The sequence below is a fragment of the Myxocyprinus asiaticus genome, chromosome 7, assembly GCF_019703515.2.
Source record: "Myxocyprinus asiaticus isolate MX2 ecotype Aquarium Trade chromosome 7, UBuf_Myxa_2, whole genome shotgun sequence".
In the NCBI taxonomy this organism is placed as follows: Eukaryota; Metazoa; Chordata; class Actinopteri; order Cypriniformes; family Catostomidae; genus Myxocyprinus; species Myxocyprinus asiaticus.
Genome location: NC_059350.1, coordinates 46,924,862 through 46,943,948, shown reverse-complemented (window position 1 = coordinate 46,943,948; position 19,087 = coordinate 46,924,862).

Sequence of the window (19,087 nt, the reverse complement as noted above, 5' to 3'; positions counted from 1 at the left end):
GTTGATCAGTTCACTAACGGTCGCCTTAGCCGTCCCATCTGCAGATGTTGCTTAAAATCCCTATTAAAATATGTTGCTTACCTCTGTCGTCTTGCATTAAAAGCACATTTCCAATGGAGGACAGTTACAAAGTACTTTTACTCTGTAAAGCTGCGGTCACATTAGATTTCATGCTCCATTCACTCCCATTCAAATGCACCCGAACAAGGAAAACGGAAACACAAGCTTATGTAAAGAAATTTCGTTGGACAGGAAAGTTCAAGTTTGGAGAAAACGTTTGACCAATAGAAGACGAAATGTGACACATGGACCTCTTGGCTCAAAACAAAGAATACATATTTTAAAATACATATTTTTATTATTGCATGTACAGTACATTTTCACATTTTGAATAAAATACTATTTGTTATTTGTGATGTATTATTATTAAAACTGTGACTACGAATTATGTAGCTAGGACAATGACCAAAGTATTTTAATCTGAAATGTGTTAAATTTAATTTTAGACATGACATTTAATAAAACTGAAGATTTGTGTGGATTATTTTATAAATTTGTATTTTTAAAAAAGCAGGAATTTTCAGTAAGTGGAGCTTTACATCCATCGTTTGGTCATTGTTGGCATTACAAGACTTCTGTTGTTTTCCAGCTGATGACAGCAATCTGACACACACACACACACACACACACACACACACACACACACAACACACACATTTGTAAAATACATTTTTATTATAGAATGTTTGAAATTGTAAAATGTTTACTCTGATTCTTCTGTTTTACACTCAAATTAAATTTTCAGACTTTTGCAGTTGTTTTTTTTTTTCATGATGTTCATTTTCTTGACATTATTATGTGGTAACTTAATTTGGAATGTACAATTCCCAATGCGCTCTAAGTCCTTGTGGTGGCGTAGCGAATCTCAGTTGCCTCCGCATCAGAGACTGTCAATCCGTGCATCTTATCACGTGGCTTGTTGAGCGCGTTACCACAGAGACATAGCATGTGTGGAGGCTTCACGCTATTCTCCGCAGCATCCACGCACAACTCACCACGCGTCCCACCCAGAGCGAGAACCACATATTGACCATGAGGAGGTTAACCCATGTGACTCTACCCTCCCTAGCAACCGGGCCAATTTGGTTGCTTAGGAGACCTGGCTGGAGTCACTCAGCACGGCCTGGATTCGAACTCGCGACTCCAGGGGCGGTAGTCAGCGTCAATACTTGCTGAGCTACCCAGGCTCCCCATTATGTGTTTATTTTGAGTTATTTAATTTTTTATGTTTGAAATGAATTATTGGTAGAAAAATGCTTATTCTGTGTCTTCTCTTTGTAACACCATGGTCAGGTTTGATTGCAAGCATAAAGACATAAACTGCAAAAACTGACACTTTAAATCAATTTTAAAAACGCTAAACATTGACAAATAATAGTTTGATCATGTCTAAATATTCATCCAAATGCATCTCTTGTGATAAAATATAAAATTAGGTTACAACAAGCCATCAGAATACACAGTAGGTGTCTACAGCCATCTACTTGCTGTTACTTTCATGATATGGTTTTCAAGTCATGTTATTTATATTTTGTTCATTAAATCGCAGCAGTCTGCCTCCGATTTATGTCACATTCTCATATTTTCTTCATGTTTCAACTTATAGAAATGTAGGTTCTGAAAAATGTGCTTAGTTCTATATGTAAATTAATGAAATGTAGAAATGTACATGTAAATAAGATCAAAATAAAATAAAATCCCAAAAGAAATGCATAATTTTATTGTATTCAAATACTTCTATTCGTCTAATTTATTCTAGCTACATGGTGGCTTTATTGTACTTAAGCAGCCAATTTTTTTCAAGTATCGGTACTTTATCAGAGTATTTAAATTTATGAACCAAAATTTACCAGTTTAAACCAGCTAAGACCAGCAAAGCAACTTAGTTTTGACTTTTTTTTTCTCCAGCAGGGTACTGACAATTTTATACATTTTCAAATGCATTTTATTTCTAATCAGATTTTGATGAATTTTCAGTTTTAACATCGTAGAGCTCTACAGACACATTTGCCTACATTGATTAATAATTAATAGGCCTATTAAAAAGGTAATGTACAAATATCTAAGCAAAACGTAAATCTAACCCACCCACCATGGCCCACACCACATTTTAAAATTAGTTCGACACTGTTTCTGCTTCATAAGTCCTGATAATATTCAGTGATGAACACTGTTTGTCCCTTAAGGCGAAAACAGCAGGTTAAGATATATATGGTGCGCCTTTGGGGAAGAATTTTACATGTATTCCATCTTGTTGGGATTCATGTTGAAATTCTTGTTGATAGCTGTTAAAAGATGGCATATTTATAATGTACGTCTAGAGATGAAAAAAAACGAAACTGTTGCATAAATCACACTTTGGCAGCCACGGGTGACTTGAATGTAAATGTTTGATTTAACCTATAAATATTTAATCCACCAGACAGACAAAGGAGGATAAACTCAGAACATGAATAGATGTGAAATTGGTGATATTTTTCAACCCTTTTGTGCTTTTTATACGGTGACAGCATCTGACAAATAATTAATCTTATGCACCGATTGCAGAGCCCTAGTCCAAATATGGATTTCTAATTTAGGTAGGTTCAAACAGGTCTATAGATGAGGCCACTCGACTATTTATATCTGCAGTGAAGGGGATGGCATGACCAGAATTAGGAGTCAAATCGATGGTCCAGTGGGGCGTGCGGAACAGGAGTCTTTATTCAAATGAGAATAATTGATTGGTCACCCTTTTGATTTACATATAAATGAAACCTTTTATCAGTCTGTCCACCTGTTTGAACCTCATCATGAGGCATATCCCTTTGAGAGATATGACGTGGTGCTGGTCTCCATTCAATGAGGGACGATTGGCTCCATGGACTCGGGTTCTAGTGTCACCACATTAGAAATGAGATATTTAGCAACTTCATCTTTTTTTTATTTAACTCTGAGTAATGTGAAATAAATATACAGTATATTTAATAAGAACACATCTATATTAATTGATTTAATTCAAGTACATTTTACTCAACAAACTTGAATACGTTTGAAGAGTCAAATCCGGTAGAAATAGTTCCTTAAAGTAACAACTGAATATGTTTACTTTTAAAAGCACATGCATACAAGGATTCATAATTTTTTTTACCATGCTCTTTTTAGAAATGACACCATTCTCCTCTGCTCTTTTATGCATCTTATTTAGGTAATAAGAGCTCATTTAATTTTCATTTCTTTATGCAGTGAGCCGTGACTTTGGTACAATCCAAGCACCCTGGGAGTATTACAGGTGATTAGGTTAATCGCTTTTGCTGACGGAGGAGTCATATTTACTGTTCAAGCACAGAAGATAAGGAATTATATGATCTTGAATTTTAAATAACCTTCAATATGTATTACAGTCTATTTGAGAGCAAATCAGAGGCTATATTTTGATTAAATGTATTAACTATTCATGGTTAATCTAACAAAAACTTGTCCAGGTCACCCCAAAATCAAAAGTAATTATAAGAAATAAGAATATAATAAATACGAATTCATTAAAAATAATATCTTTAAATCATATCATATCATACCTTTATTGCCATAAAGAAAACAAAACCTCCTATTGTGTTCGGGTCATTTTTGGGAGAGGTAGATTTTAAATACCACATAGTTTTTAGTCAATTGTGGCTTTACACGTGATATTATGTAGATCTTTTTGTACATCTTTGAATTAGATTTTTACTTAAAAACTTACATTTAGCCTCTTTCCCAAACTCTCTCACACACTTTTTTTGTGTTTTAATGGGACACACACACATTCCTGTACAAAACAGACATAACAGATGTAAAAAAATATAACAACTAAACTAAATCAAAGGTACTACTGTCTAAAGGGGGTGTGGCGAGTGCAAAAGTTCATGCACACATTAGCCTAAATAGAGCTTGAAAGAGGAAACTGTCTACATTTTTACTCTGCAGCCATCTGATGCTGAACCAGCATACAGCATGATCGCACATCAACATTCAACGGTTCATGCAAGTTAACAGAATAGATTTAGCTTAAAAACATAGTAAAGAAGTATTAATGTTGTATACTTGAGTTGTAAAGTTGTTTTAAATGATGTTTAGTTGAAGAATAATATGTTGGTTTCATAACTTTTGGCCATCAAGATGTATTGAGCAGTTATGAGTAATAGGAAATTCATTCAAATTACTAGTAATTCTCACATTAGATGTTAATAAAAATGGTATATTATGTTATATTTAGATACAGTTTCACAAAAATGTTGGTAAAAAAGATGTCTTCACATGTATCACACTGGTTTTGCTGTAGTTAATGTATATTTTGAAATGTCCAAGAATGTCTACATTTTATTATTTCATTTAAAAATTTAATATTAATATGTTTTATATTTGTCAGTTTACATGCCAAAAATATCAATCTTTTTAAATATATGAACAGTTAAGAACCTATTAATGACTTAAAAAAAATAGTTTTATATGAAAACCACCTGGATAAGTAGGTCTATTACTAAAATAAGTTGTTACATTACCTTGTTACATTATTTGCCAATGGTGTGAGTCCATTAATGGGGGAAAAAACACTTTTTTTGTGTGTGTTGTTTCTCCAAAGTTTTAGTGCCGGTAACTCTAGAAAAATGTAAGATATCTTAATATCCTTATAGATACAGGTTCAAAACAAACTTTCCTTTTTATATCTACATTTTTTAAGATCCTCTATGGTTAAATCCCAGAGACAGGGTGCTCTCAATGTGGCTCCATCCGTAAATTGTTACATTTTACGCATTTTTAGTGGTCTAAAACCAAAATGTGGGTGACGATATGAATCTAGTTTTTCTTGTCCAACTAAACAAAGGTTTGAAGTACAAATAATGTTGAAACTAGAAATGTACCTTTATTTATTAACTTAAAAACAATGTCAAAAATTTTACAAAAAGTATTTAAACACTAAATCAAGCTTGAAGATTTTTGGATTAGATTAGAAAATATATAAATACAGTACAAGAATATAGTACAAGAAAAATATCACACCATTATTTTATATTGCCACAGAGCCACAGTGTTTACAATTTTGGCAGGATTATAGCCTATAAATGTCTTGTTATAGTTGTCTCAGCACATTAAGCTGGGAAAGAAGAAATTATTTTAACATGGAAAAAATTACACACATCAGTTTTAGCACAACACGGAACAGTTCACTGTTTACCAGGACAAATTTCTGATGTGTGTAGGCTATATTGAGATCAGTGGCCTAGAAACAGAAATTAGTATATTTCTCTAATCATTCTTACTGTCAGAGAAATGGTAGGGTGTTTTGTGCAAAATATAACAATGCATCTTATGTGGGAATTTTTGCTTTTGATTCTTGTGACTGTGAAGAGCTATTTCAACCATGGAGTTTGACATTACAGGCCATTTGTTCAAGTTGTTAGAACCAACACAGGTTACACCAGCCTTTTCTGCAATTAGCCTTTTTGCGGGGTACCATGTTTGTTGAATTGCTGCATGCGTAAACAACTTGAGCAAAGAAAGTCCAAAGATCTCTTTTTAACGTGAGGTAATGTGTTGCCGATGCAGTATTTCAAAATGAAAGCTATTTTCACACTTATTTTGATTATTCAGTCCAAATCAGAGGTCAGTCACACACCCCTCCTCATAAGAAAGCAGGTCTCTTTACACACTGTATTATTTGGCTCTGAACAACGATAGGTTTGCATCATCATCGTGTGTACCACCATGACTACTAATGGCAGCTAGTTTACTACAGTAGCTAGGTAACAACAAAACGATGAATGATTAAATCACTGTCAGTAAGGTCGCCATGTGCTGCTGGTTACAAGTACGCGTTCCTACTCTGCTGCTGTATCCAACTGTATCAGACAGCAGATAACATTCTGCACTGCCATTGCAACATGATCACATGGAAAATTGACATGTTGCTTCTGACAGTTCATGTACCCTGAAATCAACCCCATTCATTTGAATTACTGACAAGCAGCATCTCCCATCAGACAAGTCTGCATCAATTCAAACGTGAATAAATGTCCCTTTAGAGCTACTGACCTCCAAGACATGGGTTCTTTTCCCGTTCACTTTAACAATGATGAACGCGGTTCGGAAGTTGCATTTTCACTCTAAAATAAAAATTGTACTCCACTGATGTTTAGGCTTAAGGTTGGGGTTTGGTTTAGAGGGTAGAGTTAAAAAAATATTCATTTCGGTTGACTATATTACATCATTTACAATTAAAAATACAACTCACTTTTGGCGCCACTCTGTGGACATTTCACCTGGAAACAGTTTGAAAGCTTCGGCCACTGGGGTCAGTGATTCAGATTTCGGTAAGCACAGACTGATTTCGACAGCAAAAATTTCGAATTTACAGTGTGATCACTCTGGACATTGGTAGTTGCTAAATCTGTCACTGCTTATTCGCATAAAATTTAGATCTGTTCAATTTAGCCACATCCCCTACGGTCATTGTCGCTAATGACACCAGAAATTGATAATTCTCATTGAAAATTACTGATTTAAGGTCAGTTTGTCAGTGCAAATCACTTTCAATGTGATTGATGGTATATTTTGGAATTGGCACTAGACGAAATGGCAACGGATTAAGAGCAATGGATTAAGTAGTTGTTTGGGACAGTGATTAACGAGGAAATTAAAAATAGCACTTCATGTCAAAAAAGGTTGCATCCCCTGATCTATCACAACCAGTTACTCAGGATGATATGGCACCAACAATGGAAAGTTTTGGTTCATATCACATTTGTACTCATGCAAAAACGAGAAATGCTTTTGCGGTTTTGCTTGCAGAAATCTGATGTGTTAATTAATGTAAAAAAAAATATGTATGTTTACAGTATGTATGGTTTTCACTGACATAAGTATTTCACAAATGTGTACATATACACAACATGTCTTTCAAAATGTGCCTAGAATGGCCGTTTTCATGTATGGAATATGAAAAATGTAATTTTACCAAATGCATACAACACATATTTCTATGAATCAAATGTATGAATACATATACTAGACTGTAAAAGTGAAAAACCATGTTCTCAACTTCATGTTTGTGCATGCACTTTAGAATGCACAGTGGAACTGGAAATATGTACATATATATCCACATACTCTGATGAGCCAAAACATTATAACCACCTGTCTAATATGCTGTTGGTCCTCCCTGTGCCACCAAAACAGCACCGACCCACCTTGGCATGGACTCTACAAGACCCCTGAAGGTGTCCTGTGGTATCTAGTACCAAGACATTAGCAGGAGATTCTTCAAGTCCTGTAAGTTGCGAGGTGGAGCCACCGTGGATCGTACTTGTTGGTCCAGCACATCCCACATACGTTCAATTGGATTGAGATCTGGGGAATTTGGAGGCCAGGGCAACACCTTGAACTCTTCATCATGTTCCTCAAACCATTCCCGAACAATGTGTGCAGTGTGGCATGGCGCATTATCCTGCTGAAAGAGGCCACTGCCATCAGGGAACACCATTGCCATGAAGGGGTTTACCTGGTCTGCAACGATGTTTAGGTAGGTGGAACGTCTGAAATTGACATCCACATGAATGGCCGGAGCCAGGGTTTCCCAGCAGAACATTGCCCAGAGCATCACACTCCCTCCACCAGCTTGTCATCTTCCCACAGTGCATCCTGGTGCTATCACTTCCCCAGGTAAATGGTGCACACGTACACGGCCATCCACGTGATGTAAAAGAAAATGGGACTCATCGGACCAGACAACCTTGTTCCATTGTAGGCACTTTCGAAGGTGGACAGGGGTCATCATGGACACACTGACCGGTCTGCGGCTACGCAGCCCCATATACGCAGCAGGGTGGAATGCATTGTGTGTTGTGACACATTCCTCCCGTAACCTTCATTCAACTTTTTTGTGACTTGAAGACCTTCTGTCGGTTCAGACCAAATGGGATAGCCTTCATTGCCCTCACGCATCAATCAGCCTTAGGTGCTCTAAACACTGTCACCAGTTTGTGGTTTGTCCCTCCTCGGACCACTGTCAGTTGATACTCACCACTGCTGATCAGGAGCACCCCACAAGCCTTGCCATTTCAGAGATGCTCTGACCTAGTCGTCTGGCCATAACAAATTTAATTCTGGATTGGGAAGATTACAATCTGTCGTCAAAAATGGTTTACTCCTGCAAATTATGCCAGACTGCTTTTATACTAATTGCAAACCATAATTGAGTCCTGAAGAATTAAACTCAAGACCCCTTGAAGAGGACCAAACAGTTCACACTTCTCATTCATTGTCCCTGGCCCAAATATTTGGAATTACATCAAATGAAAATAAAATGAATCTAGAGCATTCACAATGCCAATTATAAGCAAACCACCCTGCATAGTCAAAGAGAACCATCTCAATCCGGTTTTCTTTAAATACTGTATTCTTGAGATGGTTTGGAACATTTAAATATATGCCAGCATTCTTGGGAATTTGCTTTCAGAAAAAAAACCACTCCACCCCTCAGAACTCTGTTTTCAATTAAAGTAGTGTTCACACCAACCAAACAAAACCAACTCAAATGGTCGAACGGATTCGGGTACTCAACAAAATATCATCTGAATTATCATTATGTGACAGTTAAAAGCTGATTCTGCACTTTAAACCCAAAGTAGCATGTGTGTTTAAACCCAAGAATCACTGCATCGCTGAACTTGCATTGTAACCCTGCCCTCATTTCAACCTGCTCCAAAAGGGAACAGTCCTAAGATGTAGCCCTGAGGGACACCCAACCCCCCCACAGTTCCTTAAGAGTGCTCATCCTGTGAGACCTCACAGAATTTATCTTCTTCAGTTTATGATCTGATATGATCTATTGCTGAGGCTGATTTCTCCACTTTAACTTCAGAGCACACCCGCTTGAATCCCCCTGCAGTGTAGATGTGAAAAGGCAAAAAAAAAGAAGAGTGAAGGAGAGAATGAGAGTGGGGTGATAGTCACTTGAGATAACTGCACAGATGTCAAGGATTGAGAAGTCTTCATACACCTCTCTCTCTCTCTCTCTCTCTCTCTCTCTCTCTCTCTCTCTCGTGTGTGTGTGTGTGTGTGTGTGTGTGTGTGTGTGTTATATAATATTATATATTGAGAATACTGCATTTGTAAATCAGATTTTATTTTATAAAATCTGTTATAAATGAAAAGTTATAAATGAAAATATATTGCAGTGAAACCAAATGTATAAATATAAATATATAATTAAATGTCTAATATAACCTTGATTTAATATACATATACATGAGTGTATGAGGGACAAACCACAAACTGGCGACAGGGTCTTGGGCGCCCAAGGTTCATCGATGCACGAGGGCAACAAAGGCTATCCCATCTGGTCCGAACCGACAGAAGGTCTACTGTGGCACAAGTCACAGAAAATTTGAATGTTGGTTATGGGAGGAATGTGTCACAACACACAGTGCATCATACCCTGCTGTGTATGGGCTGCGTAGCCGCATGCTGGTCAGAGTGCTCATGATGACCCCTGTCCACCATCGAAAGCACCTACAATGGGGACACAAGTGTTGGAACTGGACCTTGGATCCGTGGAAGAAGGTTGTCTGGTTAGATGAGTCCCGTTTTCTTTTACATCTTGTGGGCGGCCGTGTACGTGTGTGCCTTCTTGTAGGGTCCATGCCTTGGCAGGTCGGTGCTGTTTTGGCGACATGCAGAGGTTCAAAAGCATATTAGTAAGTTGGTCATAATGTTTTGGCTCATCTATCTATCTATCTATCTATATATCTATATATACACTATATTGCCAAAAGTATTCGCTCACCTGCCTTTAGACGCATATGAACTTAAGTGACATCCCATTCTTAATCCATAGGGTTTAATATGACGTCAGCCCACCCTTTGCGGCTATAACAGCTTCAACTCTTCTGGGAAGGCTTTCCACAAGGTTTAGGAGTGTGTTTATGGGAATTTTTGACCATTCTTCCAGAAGCGCATTTGTGAGGTCAGACACTGATGTTGGACGAGAAGGCCTGGCTCACAGTCTTCGCTCAAATTCATCCCAAAGGTGCTCTATCGGGTTGAGGTCAGGACTCTGTGCAGGCCAGTCAAGTTCTTCCACACCAAACTCGCTCATCCATGTCTTTATGGACCTTGCTTTGTGCATTGGTGTGCAGTCATGTTGGAATAGGAAGGGGCCATCCCCAAACTGTTCCCACAAAGTTGGGAGCATGGAATTGTCCAAAATCTCTTGGTATGCTGAAGCTTTCAGAGTTCCTTTCACTGGAACTAAGGGGCCAAGCCCAGCTCCTGAAAAACAACCCCACACCATAATCCCTCCTCCACCAAACTTCACAGTTGGCACAATGCAGTCAGACAAGTACCGTTCTCCTGGCAACCGCCAAACCCAGACTCGTCCATCAGATTGCCAGATGGAGAAGCGTGATTCGTCACTCCAGAGAACGCGTCTCCACTGCTCTAGAGTCCAGTGGCGGCGTGCTTTACACCACTGCATCTGACGCTTTGCATTGCACTTGGTGATGTATGGCTTGGATGCAGCTGCTTGGCCATGGAAACCCATTCCATGAAGCTCTCTACGCACTGTTCTTGAGCTAATCTGAAGGCCACATGAACTTTGGAGGTCTGTAGCGATTGACTCTGCAGAAAGTTGGCGACCTCTGCGCACTATGCGCCTCAGCATCCGCTGACCCCGCTCTGTCATTTTACGTGGCTGAGTTGCTGTCATTCCCAATCGCTTTCACTTTGTTATAATACCACTGACAGTTGACTGTGGAATATTTAGTAGCGAGGAAATTTCACAACTGGACTTGTTGCACAGGTGGCATCCTATCACAGTACCACGCTGGAATTCACTGAGCTCCTGAGAGCGACCCATTCTTTCACAAATGTTTGTAGAAGCAGTCTGCATGCCTAGGTGCTTCATTTTATACACCAGTGGCCATGGAAGTGATTGGAACACCTGAATTCAATTATTTGGATGGGTGAGTGAATACTTTTGGCAATATAGTGTATAATATATATATATATATATATATTACAGATTATTTTACACTTTAAAATATTCAATATAGGCTAATATTTACTTAAACCCTCATTAACCCTAAACTGATTGCATGATCTGATCTGCTATATGCAACTGCATTAGTTTTTGTTCCAGACTGGGCAACTGTCCACTGTCTATATGATTGTCTATATGATTTTTTTGTTACTGTTCTTTATTGTGAAGCATCCTTGAGCTATGGAAAGGCGCTATATAAATTAAACATATTATTATTATTATTATTATCAGAATCAGCTTTATTGCCAAGTATGCTTACACATACAAGGAATTTGTCTTGGTGACTGGGGGCAACCAATAATCCTCTCAGCAGTCTGAACTGTCCTTTGTAGTCTTCTGATGTCTGATTTCGTAGCTGAACCAAACCAGACAGTTATTGAAGTGCAGAGGACAGACTCAATGACTGCTGAGTAAAACTGTATCAGCAGTGCCTGTGGCAGGTTGAACTTCCTCAGCTGGCAAAGGAAGTACAACCTCTGCTGGGCCTTTTTCACAATGGAGTCAATGTGTGTCTCCCACTTCAGGTCCTTTGAGATGGTAGTGCCCAGGAACCTGAATGACTCCACTGCTGCCACAGTGCTGTTTAGAATGGTGAGGGGGGTCAGTGTTGGGGTGTACCTCCTAAAGTCCACAATAATCTCCACCGTTTTGAGCATGTTCAGCTCAAGGATGTTTTGACTGCACCAGACAGCCAGCTGTTCAACCTCCCTTCTGTATTCAGACTCATCATCATCTCGGATGAGGCCCATGACAGTGGTGTCATCTGCAAACTTCAGGAACTTGACAGAGGGGTCCTTGGCGATGCGACGTTCGGATGCTGGTGTAGAGGGAGAAGAGTAGTGGGGAGAGCACACATCCTTGGGGGGCACCAGTGCTGATTGTACAGGTGCTAGAAGTGAGTTTCCCCTGTCTCACAAGCTGCTGCCTGTCCATCAGAAAGCTGGTAATCCACTGACAGATAGACATGGGAACAGAGAGTTGGTGTAATTTATTCTGGAGAATAGCTGGGATAATGGTGTTGAAAGCCGAACTGAAGTCCACAAAAAAGGATCCTTGTATATGTCCCTGGTCTGTCCAGATGTTGCAGGATATGATGCAATCCCATGTTGACTGCATCATCCACAGATCTGCTTGCTCGATAAGCAAATTGAAGGGGATCTAGAAAGGGTCCAGTGATGTTTTTCAGGTGGGCCAACACCAGTCTCTCAAATGATTTCATGACCACAGACGTCAGGGTGACAGGTCTGTAGTCATTAAGTCCTGTGATTTTTGGTTTCTTTGGGACAGGAACTGGTGAGTTTACTGGCCAGTCAAGCACACCAACACCATGGTCATTTAACCAACTTTTGGTGCTTTTGGCAGTGTGGGCAGGTGCCAAATCCTGCTGGAAAATGAAATCAGCATCTTTAAAAAGCTGGTCAGCAGAAGGAAGCATGAAGTGCTCCAAAATTTCTTGGTAAACGGGTGCAGTGACTTTGGTTTTCAAAAAACACAATGGACCAACACCAGCAGATGACATTGCACCCCAAATCATCACAGACTGTGGAAACTTAACACTGGACTTCAAGCAACTTGGGCTATGAGCTTCTCCACCCTTCCTCCAGACTCTAGGACCTTGGTTTCCAAATGAAATACAAAACTTGCTCTCATCTGAAAAGAGGACTTTGGACCACTGGGCAACAGTCCAGTTCTTCTCCTTAGCCCAGGTAAGACGCCTCTGACGTTGTCTGTGGTTCAGGAGTGGCTTAACAAGAGGAATACGACAACTGTAGCCAAATTCCTTGACACGTCTGTATGTGGTGGCTCTTGATGCCTTGACCCCAGCCTCAGTCCATTCTTTGTCAAGTTCACCCAAATTCTTGAATCGATTTTGCTTGACAATCCTCATAAGGCTGCGGTTCTCTCGGTTGGTTGTGCATCTTTTTCTTCCACACTTTTTCCTTCCACTCAACTTTCTGTTAACATGCTTGGATACAGCACTCTGTGAACAGCCAGCTTCTTTGGCAATGAATGTTTGTGGCTTACCCTCCTTGTGAAGGGTGTCAATGATTGTTTTCTGGACAACTGTCAGATCAGCAGTCTTCCCCATGATTGTGTAGCCTAGTGAACCAAACTGAGAGACCATTTTGAAGGCTCAGGAAATCTTTGCAGGTGTTTTGAGTTGATTAGCTGATTGGCATGTCACCATATTCTAATTTTTTGAGATAGTGAATTGCTGGGTTTTTGTTAAATGTGAGCCAAAATCATCACAATTAAAAGAACCAAAGACTTCAACTACTTCAGTCTGTGTGCACTGAATGTATTTAATACACAAGTTTTACAATTTGAGTTGAATTACTGAAATAAATGAACTTTTCCATGACATTCTAATTTATTGAGATGCACCTGTATAATATAATTATTTTTATTATTAAACATATACAAATCCTTTTTTTTTTTTTTTTTTTTTTAAAGGAAATAAAACTGAAAGTCCCACTTTTGAAATAAGACATCAAGTACAATCCAACAGATCTCAATAACTTTATGGGGCAAACCATGTTTCTTCATAAGATCAAATCTGTTAGCTAACTGAGATTAATTAAACCACTTCTTCCAATACACCTTAGTATCAAAACAAACTTCTTTTGATTAAGGCTTCAATCAATGATTTAGTTTGGATTTATTGTCATACAACTCCATTTGTGTCTGCCACTGTAATCTTATTGTAAGTTTGGGCCATTGCAGTCACACACTGCTCTAAAACTTTTGTAGACTTACTGTCTGCTGGTCAATATAAATTCATTTTAGATAAATCAATTGTCATATTTAGGTCTAAAAAATATTCCTCCATTTACAATATTGCCATTGAAACGAGAGCAGCATCATTCATAATCTTTGTGTTTTTAAAACCTTGCTTATAAAACATGTTTCTCAAAGTCTTTAGATGTCATGTAGAGTTCATTCTTTGGTAACAGAACTAGTTTGCCATTAACTGAAGATGTTTTACCATCTAAATGGCTTCTTTGTGTAATGCATACTGGGTCATTTCTGTTATGCATTACCTTTAGGACTCAAAGGACTCAAAATTACTTTCAGAAATAAGTTGTGGTCAAGTCCAGGCACATAATTTAACCTTGATTATTTACCCAAATGGCAAGAAAATGAACCAGATGGAAATAAAGTGTTAAAGTTAACCGTTGCTCAGTGAGGGATTGAGAGTTAGCTAAAATAAAGGGTGTCAACTTGAAGTTCATTTTTATATTTTTAACCTTCTTTGAAAGTTAATATCAAGCCAATTTTAATAATATTATTGAAAAGAATGTAATATTTTATAGTGAAACAAACCAACTAATGCCACAAAACATCACAGAATTAATCAGATATATTGCTAATACTGCTGTATATATGTAACGTTTGAAGTAAGTCACGAGAGCAGGATCTAGATGCGGCTTAACTTTAATGGAAAATAAAATACAAAACAGGGTTAACACTGGAACAAGGAAAGACTCAGAATCAAAAAACAAAACAAGAAGGCAACCAGTACAAGAACCAGCAAAAACACACAGCAACTGACGAAAGTAAAACAGACATTAGGGCAATATATACACAGGGATAAACGAGGTAAATGAAACACAGGTGAGAACAATAGGGAACAGCTGGTAGTGATCAGGGCAGTGAATTATGGGAAATGTAGTGCAAGGGAGATTAGAGATTTTAGAATTAGAGTATTTCCATCAAGTAAATGTATTAAAATACTTTCCTTGAATACATGAGTGTACATAACTAAACCATAAAAAAAATAAATAAATTAAAACACACATTTCAAAATAAGACTATATATGGTTAAACCATGACCTGAACAAAATGTGCCTTTCATAAAAATGTCAAAATGTTGTAATTTTTTATTTATTTTTTTTAACTTCACAAACTGTCATGAGAGTCTAAAGGAGGTCCTCTCTGTTTTATTTATTTATATATTTATTTGTTGGTTACATGATAACATGGCTACCTAGATGTTGGTTACACACCCTGACTATGTTTTGGTTGACAATTTGTTTTACCAAATATTAATGATATATATATATTTTAATTGTTTCAGTGCTTATTTTAAGAAATAACAATAGAAGATTATTCTGCACTACTCATGACAATTCGGACGGTTACACAACATGACATTTTTTTTTTTTTTTTACTTTTAAGCCTCATATATTTTATAGATCTGAGAAAAAATCTTTTTTAGTGTGATGTCATTGACACTTTTGCTCGTCAAAGGAATATTACAAAATAATAACAGAATGGAAGGTGATATTGAGGACAGAGGAAAAACTTATAAATTGCTTGTCAATTAAAAAAATATTATGAAGAAAACATGCTTCATTTGAAGCATTTCGGTTATATAAAGGAATATGGAAAAAGGAACCTGGAATATATTTTTTAAAATACAGTGCATCCGGAAAGTATTCACAGCGCTTCACTTTTTCCACATTTTGTTATGTTACAGCCTTATTCCAAAATGGATTAAATTCATTATTTTCCTCAAAATTCTACAAACAATACCCCATAATGACAACGTGAAAGAAGTTTGTTTGAAATCTTTGCAAATTTATTAAAAATAAAAAACGAAAAAAAATCACATGTACATAAGTATTCACAGCCTTTGCCATAACACTCAAAATTGAGCTCAGGTGCATCCTGTTTCCACTGATCATCCTTGAGATGTTTCTACAACTTGATTGGAGTCCACCTGTGGTAAATTCAGTTGATTGGACATGATTTGGAAATGCACACACCTGTCTATATAAGGTCCCACAGTTAACAGTGCATGTCAGAGCACAAACCAAGCCATGAAGTCCAAGGAATTGTCTGTAGACCTCCGAGACAGGATTGTATCGAGGCACAGATCTGGGGAAGGGTACAGAAACATTTCTGCAGCATTGAAGGTCCCAATGAGCACAGTGGCCTCCATCATCTGTAAATGGAAGAAGGTTGGAACCACCAGGACTCTTCCTAGAGCTGGCCGCCTGGCCAAACTGAGCGATCGGGGGAGAAGGGCCTTAGTCAGGAAGGTGACCAAGAACCCGATGGTCACTCTGACAGAGCTCCAGCGTTTCTCTGTGGAGAGAGGAGAACTTTCCAGAAGAACAACCATCTCTGCAGCACTCCACCAATCAGGCCTGTATGGTAGAGTGGCCAGACAGAAGCCACTCCTCAGTAAAAGGCACATGACAGCCTGCCTGGAGTTTGCCAAAAGGCACCTGAAGGACTCTCAGACCATGAGAAACAAAGATTGAACTCTTTGGCCTGAATGGCAAGCGTCATGTCTGGAGGAAACCAGGCACCGCTCATCACCTGGCCAATACCATCCCTACAGTGAAGCATGATGGTGGCAGCATCATGCTGTGGGGAAGTTTTTCAGCAGCAGGAACTGGGAGACTAGTCAGGATCGAGGGAAAGATGAATGCAGCAATGTACAGAGACATCCTTGATGAAAACCTGCTCCAGAGCGCTCTGAACCTCAGACTGGGGTGAAGGTTCATCTTCCAACAGGACAATGACCCTAAGCACACAGCCAAGATAACAAAGGAGTGGCTCCGGGACAACTCTGTGAATGTCCTTGAGTGGCCCAGCCAGAGCCCAGACTTGAACCCGATTGAACATCTCTGGAGAGATCTGAAAATGGCTGTGCACCGACGCTCCCCATCCAACCTGATGGAGCTTGAGAGGTCTTGTAAAGAAGAATGGGAGAAACTGCCCAAAAATATGTGTGCCAAGCTTGTAGCATCATACTCAAAAAGACTTGAGGCTGTAATTGGTGCCAAAGGTGCTTCAACAAAGTATTGAGCAAAGGCTGTGAATACTTATGTACATGTGTGTTTTTTATTTATTTATTTATTTTTATAAGTTTGTAGAGATTTCAAACAAACTTCTTTCACGTCATTATGGGGTATTGTTTGTAGAATTTTGAGGAAAATAATGAATTTAATCCATTTTGGAATAAGGCTGTAACATAACAAAATGTGGAAAAAGTGAAGCGCTGTGAATACTTTCCGGATGCACTGTATTGCCAGTTTTTCTTTTTAGAAGCCGGGGTCATGACAAAAATAAAAGAGGTGAAATAACTCTTAAAGATTATTATTATTTAAATTTTAAATTGTGAGTTTATTATTTCATTGAATTAATTAAGAGATATACTTTATGATGAGTACATTAGAATAAAATGCATATTAGGAATGAGTCTAATAAAGAAAGTCAGAGTGCCCATAAAAATTATTATATTTAGGTTTACAGATTACATGTCTACCATGGTCTTAATCTACAGGAGTCCACAGCACAGTGTATTACTGGAGTTAGTTATCTCCAGCAGAAACAAGACAAGATGACAATGAACTTCAGCCTGTGATCATTTATGGCGAGAAGGTTGTATGGCTGACCAATGCAATTATCTATAGCTTATATAGGGTTTGGCATTTTTATAAAACCCTCATGTTGTACCCAACCTGTTGAACAGAAAAGGAGATATAAGACAGCCTTGGTCACCATTCACAAATCTATGGGATCTATTTAGCATAAAGTTGAATACAGTTAAAACAGTTAAGGGTTTGCTTTGAAGTAAGTCATTAAGTATGGGTAATAAAATTGAGATGAAGTGATGCTTGTCTTAGTTAATTATAATGACTCATTATAAGGTGCTCTCCATGCAAGGTTCCCTCCATATGAGGGCCTATGCATTACAAACTACTGAATTTATACAAAAACATACCAAAAATGATTGAATGAACTATATTAGAATGGCCTGACAAAATGCGTGCCTGGTTTAGCATTAAGTCCATAACAAAAGATGATAAATCTTTGAAGCAGCCAAAGCTCCAAACAGAGCTGCGTACTGAATCCAGTGAAAGAAAATAGTTTTGAAAGTCCCATTATTCCAGTTGAACTCGAGCTGTGGGGATCCAGCTCACAAGATGATTGGTGTACATTATGAGTGTGAGATCTGAGTGAGTGGAATCGATTAAACTCTGTGGGATATTTAACTCGTTTCGCTTTGTGATTTGTCTTTTCTATTTTCCTCAAGAATTGTACGTTTTAAAATTAGAGCAAAACAAAATGAGAATTATTCAAGCATGCAACTGTTCTGAACATATTTGCATATTATCTAGTGTAGGGCCATTTAAACAAAAATCATTCCTGCATTTACAAGAAAATGTTGTAGTTAAAGGTACACATTTAATTAATGCATTCATTTGTAATCTATCTCTAGTGTAGAGCTGTATATATGGCATGTACACAAAAATATATATTTTTGTACATTTTATGTATTTACATTATGTAACGTTGATGGCTGCTGACAATGATGGCAATGACGAAGACGTGAAGATGAAGAACCCAAGTGCAGTTTATTATATAAGTGAAATCCAAAAACCCTAACCATAAACGTGATCTAACAAAAACATGAATTTGACGAACTAGGCTTGACTACAAAACAACATTCACATTCAATACTAGACAACTACACAATGGAAAACATGAGGCTTAAATACAAGACATGGGAGAACATAAACCAATAAACAAACAGAACTCATAACAAGCTAATTAAACAATAAACCAATGAAAACATGACACATGAACATGGAGGGAAAACAGAAATCACATGACAAGGGAAACAGGAACACATGACATGAAACAGGAACTAGAATTTCAAAATAAAAGACATGAATCAACAGAATACACATGACATATCCCCCCCACTAAGGGGTGGCTCCCGACACCCCAACACATAAACAAAACATGACATAAATTCAAAGTTCTGTAGGGAGCGGGGGGGGGGGGGGGCGTGGCGAGAAAGGGCGAGGCGCATGGGACCAGGGCAAAGTCCATGGGGGGTGAAGCCATGAGGGGCTCGAGGGGTGGAGCCATGGAAGGTGGAGCCGTGAGAGGCTCGAGGGGCAGAGCCATGGAACGTGGTGCCCAGAGAGTAGCCAAAGACTCGAAGGG